The sequence below is a fragment of the Mya arenaria genome, chromosome 8 (assembly GCF_026914265.1).
Source record: "Mya arenaria isolate MELC-2E11 chromosome 8, ASM2691426v1".
NCBI classification, from domain to species: Eukaryota; Metazoa; Mollusca; class Bivalvia; order Myida; family Myidae; genus Mya; species Mya arenaria.
In genome coordinates, this window is record NC_069129.1 from 2,740,306 (window position 1) to 2,746,166 (window position 5,861).

General features: G+C 36.8%; 1 pseudogene; it reads right to left on the reverse strand.

Moving 5' to 3' along the window:
* Nucleotides 1-496: 496 nt before the first annotated feature.
* On the reverse strand, nt 497-5,654 carry LOC128242966 (uncharacterized; annotated as a pseudogene).
* Between the last annotated feature and the right edge of the window lie 207 nt (nt 5,655-5,861).

Below are 5,861 nucleotides of genomic sequence, written 5' to 3' on the forward strand. Positions count from 1 at the left end.
AAGTATATATGGCTCAGCAAGAATCTGATAGCTTCCGGGCAGATAATGTAGATAGGTGACATGGGCCTGTCCTACAATCTAGAGACTGGTAAATAGATGAAAAATTATTAAAAAAAATAAATAAAGACTTTCATGACAGACTAGATATAATTTTGAGATCAGGACATGACCTGACTCTGAATGGATTTATCCCGGTGCAACCAAACGCCTTTAGATTCAAAGCTCAGAATAAGATGCGCTTTAAAATTAACTGAATAATTAACAAACATTATGGTTTATTTGATTTAAATTCAGCTCACATTACTGGTTGGCCATATCTAAGCAAACGCATATCTAAATAAAATAATATAAAAGAAGTAGGTCTATAATAACTACAGGAAATAAACAGTATTTTAGGCGTTTTTTTCATGCAGTTGCCTTTTATACAGTTACTTGCAGACTTTAAACTAGTTTAAATATAATAAAAGTCTTTTATCTAACATAAATCCAGTAACAATTATTCGTCAGACAAATCCCAATCAGTCGGTACATCTAATGCCAGACGCTTTGAAGGCAACATCCTTGTTTCGTTTATTTTATAACCGTATTGGGAACGAACTGGCTGTTCTCCTCTTAATGGACCGGACATACTTGGTTTGTACACCGTCTCAGGTTTAAGTAACCTAGCTCTTACATCTTTGTCAAAGAAATGGTCCCTGAAATAATAAATAATTAATTAATTATTATTACCACTAAAATATGAAGTGCATCTATTTTTATATCAAAATTAATATAAACGAATTTACGGAAATCAACGGTCTCTATATTTCCGTTCAACTGAAAGAATGACGTCACTGAAATCATCTTAAGATTGTTGTTTATTTCATACTGAAACAAATAGTCCAGATTCCGGGTCGTATCAGGCATCCATTGCACGATGCGGGCGACCTCACCACTTTAGCATCGCGTCGCTTTACAAAAAAGAGAGACTAGATGACTAATCAAGGGCGGATCCAGGATTTGACGCAAGAGGGAGCGTAATTTAGGGTCGTAACCTTTTGAGATTGCGCCCCACTCTTAGAACCGAATTTTTTTAGCTTAAAGTGTTGGCAAGGCGGGGATTAGGGGTTGGTGGTACTCTCAATAAATTTTTTTAACAATATCTAGTCCAAAATGGTGCATTTTGGGCGTATTTTATTACTTTTGTTTTCTACTATATTTATATAAAAAGTAAATTTGGACAATCTTAGGGAGGGGGTGCCGAGTGCACCCCCATCCGGCGCCGCTTGTAGGCTTTTTAAAGACGATTAACGACTTACTTTGGTAATATGCACTTGATGAATTTCTTCTTTCTACAGTCGCACACATAACTCTGATGATTTTCAGATAGTCCTTTAGCTGTTGGTTGAAGGTTGGGACTGGATATGCTGTGTCCTTTTTTTGTTTTGATGTGTATGTTCCTGAAAATAATTAATACAAATAGAACAATGGTGGTATACGACCTGATGCATTGCAACATTACAGTAGTTATATGCGCTGGGCACTGCTTGATAGAATGATCGAAAATATTTTACTTAATGTCTGATTTTATGATATATTGCAAGCCAAAGTGTTCCATTGTTCATCCACGTCGCAGAAATTCTTTGAAGATATTTTAGACCAAGACTTAAACTGGTGAAGATGAAAGAATACATGTTGTTTAGTTTTTCTAATCAACCTGTCTTATTATAAATTATAAAGTACACCAAAACAATACATTGACATAAATCACAGAGATACATTTTCTTGTTTCCGGTTAAAGCTGCACTCTCACAGATTGAACGTTTTGACAACTTTTTTTATATTTTTTTGTCTTGAAACGAGCTATTATTTTATGAAAATGCATGTACACCAGTTATATAAGGCTGATGACAAAAAAGAAGACCGCATATTTTCATATTAAGTCCAAATATTTATGTTTTATGCATTTTTCTTAAACCGTTAGTAACGGCTTCAAGCTGCACTCTCACAGATTGAACGTTTTGACAACTTTTATATTTTTTGTCTTGGAACGAGCCGATTTTTGCGATCATCCATGGGAACCAGTTATTTAAGACTGCTAACAAAACATTAGATCGCAGTTTTTTATATTTAAGTTCAAAAATTGACGTTTAATGCATTTTTCTTAAACCGTTAGTAACGGTTTAAGCCATAAAACATTACTTTTCGAACGGAAATATGAAAATCTGCGATCTCATCTTTTGTCAGCAGTCCTTTATTATTGGTTTGCAGATATTTACGCAAAAAAAATGCTCATATCAAGACAAGAAAATAAAAAGTTGTCAAAAGGGTTAATCTGTGCAGCTTTAAGCCATAAAACATTAATTTTGAACGGAAATATGAAGATATGCGATCTGATCATTTGTCAACCATATTTTATTATTGGTTTGCAGATATTTACGCAGAAATTTGCTCTTTTCAAAACAAAAAGGTTGTAAAAACGGTATGCCTGTGAGGGTGCAGCTTTAATATAGCCATCACGTATTTTTTGATGTTCAATATATTACTCCGCCTGTTTTAAATCAAATTAATTGGCAAACTTCTGGCAATTATTTCTCATTTAGTAGTTTGACGAAGATTTATTTAAATACCGTAGAACAATTTACAAAGACGTTCGGTACTTAATAATTTTAAACAGGAAATGATGTCAAATTATGACGTCATCTTATCGGGAATTACCTCACGATTTAAAAATGAAACAAATGTTAAAAGTATAGTGTTCTTGTTTTTTGTCTTACTGGATATCATCTTAATATGCATTTTACTTATAAAGATTTAAAACGATTTAAACGATTGGACAGTTTTGCCATTTTCTACTGGAAAACCATGTGATAAGAAATGCTGACAATCGCCATCTTAAAATGCACAATTTGATTCAACTTGTCCAGGAAATATGTTAGTAAGCTCGCCAAAGGCTCACTTACTTACTTATTTCCTGAACTCGTCGAATAAAATTATGTATGATATATGACGACTCGTGACAGATCCTTTATATAAAATACAAGTTTCGTGTTGAGTTTTGTTTACATGCTTTTTCAACAAAAGGTTAACGATCGTTCTCAAAATGAATTTAGGAACAGTTTAAGACATTTTGAATTGACCGTAATTTCTCTTTTTATCTTTTTAATAGTGTTATTATGTTTGTAAATTATTAAAACCATAACCTTGTTTCATCCATTTTCATTGCTGTGATTGTTGTAAAATCCGCTAGATGTTTTTTCACTCCATCTGCACTTAGGATTCCTTGGCCCCAGGGATCCATTTCTTGCATTGATCCAGAGAACGATTCACTGCAGAGCGTATTCGGGGCCCTGACACAGTATGTGCCTGAATTTGCAAGAGCGTAGAGGCATAATTTCGCTTCTTGGCTAGTTCCTAAACCTTCGTACAGAACATGCGACAGTCCCAATATGAAGCCACCATATGGTGAAAACTGTCCAAAGTCGACGTCTTTATTAAGCCATTCAAAAAGTGATAATCGCTTTTTGCATCGTTCAAATGCTGGAATCCCCGGCGTGTCATCAGCAGTGTACAAACCCTCACTTACTACGTTGCAGAATTCCGCCTCGGACAGAAAACCAAGTTTTATCATTTCAGTTTCCACTTCCATACTCACGATTGTTCTTGCTAATTTTTCCTTCATTTGGTCTATTATCTTTCCGTCAGACACTTCGATTATTGACGGATGTAAAATATCAGGTCTCTTTTGTGAAACAGTTCTCCACGCGTTGATTGATATATCTTTTACTCTATCAAGACATATTGCTTTCCGCAGGTTTGTTCCGAAATGGGTTTTGTCGTACGTAAATACACGGAAATCATTCTCATCGTCAATATATTCAGGGGAGTAGTATGGATCAAAATATAAATCGTCATCTGTTTTCCCCACGACTCGTATACGTTCTGCAATTTTTCCAGTTGTTTTCCATTCTTTGGCCAGATGTACGATGCATATGCTATGTTGAGAACTTGTTTCGTGTAGTTCGGTTTTATTAATACTGATGCAACAAGATTTCGTAATGACTTCGTTTGCATGATGCGTTTCGTTCTTTTCCGTTGTATATGTTCGTACCGTGTTCCAAACAGCTTTGAAAACAGTTCAAGTAATTTACCCTTGGTAACATTATTCACCTTCAGTGCATTTTCTGTCCCAATGAATTTCAGGTTCAAGTAATTTGCTATATCCAATAGCTCTACTTTCAACAACCGTGGCAGCGAATTGAAAATAATTTCCATAATTTCCATTGGACTCGTGTCCTTCCACTTTATCGGCATCCGTTGTTTAAATAAATGAGCGATATTTTTTGCCTCATCTATGCTGATGACCGACTCATGTAGCTCTTTATCTTCCGAGTCTTGCAACAGTTCTTCGAAGTCTTACGAGACAGTGCCATCAAGATCACCTTCTGCATTAGGTTCATTTTCCTTATCATGTGTTCCGTCATCTGTTTCACCTTCACCTTTACTCTGTGTGACATGTGGGACTTCGTTACTGCAGCTATTTGCAAGATGGCAGTCTTCCGAATCGGATGATTTTGTTGACCGTGTTTTCTTTGTCCAGTCTCGCGTTGGTGTTTTTACCCGAAAACCATCGTCGATGCTTTCAACTGATGTTTTTCCGCTCTCATTAGTAACAACTTTGTGTTGTTTATTCACGCTCTTTAATGCTTTTATTAATTCATGTTTCTTAATTTTACAAACGTCTACCCATACTTGTTTGCTCAGCTGGTAAATTGTGAGAGGTTGACCTGCTCTTCCCTGTGCAATCAATTGTATAAATTCTCCATCGGAGGAAACAGCTGCCACATGTAGCCCTTTTTTCGTGCAGGCCTTCGCACAATGTTCCAACAAATTTCTTGCTGTTTCCATATGCAAGCTGTAACCTCTGTAGCAGAACATTACTGGTATAGCATGCGGAAGTTCCGGTTTCCAAAGTCGATCTAGATCAGCGAGTAAATACACAAGGACTTGTGATGCGTATATCCGTCTTAAATTGTATGCATCCTTCATACTTTGTTTAGCTTTCAGAAGAGACCTGGTCAAATCTTGATAACTGAAAGTCTCGATTTCGTTTCGAGACAAGCCAGACTCGAAATAGTCTCTGGTTGGTATGTTTGTAGCAGTTACTGATGGAAACTCACCTTAGAATTCACACTGCTTTACATGTTCTTTTATGGGGGTTTTCAGCTTCTTTGTCTCTTTAGGAATCCTTGTTGGCCTTTTAGGTACTTCACACGTATAAACCTCGTTAACTATGCATTGGACTGCCGTGCAGATAGACTCACTGGCTGGAATTTTGAATACAGTTGTAATACCGGTGTCCAACATAAATAAAGGGTGCCAGATTCAGCTCCCATTACCCTCTGTTCAAATAACGTCTGAGTTATGTATCTTTCCGGTACCTGATAATGCTACCGACATCGCGGGCTACTATTGTTCGACAGTGCTTTTCTCTCGAATGCGTAGAATACTTTGGAACCTGAAACGTCTCTAAGGCTTCCTTCTGGGGAAACCATTGCATCATTTTGCAAGTAGTATCCCTCTTCAAAATATACCATGGTTGGAAAAAGGAATGGCATAACAACCCCCGCAAGCGTTGCAATTTCATGCACCTCTGATTCAGTTCCGTGATCCATCGCTTTTTTCTGGGATTCGGTTGGGGCGTCTTTATCCACACTACTTACGACATTATTATAAGTGGCTATGTAGACGCTTTAATCCGTCACAACCACCGGCTGCGTATAAAGTGCTTCCTGTCACGTTCATGTGTTTCCTTTCATCGAACCATCTCTGTGTTCGTTGTTTCACAAGATTTGTCGGTACATCATCTGAGTTTTCATCGG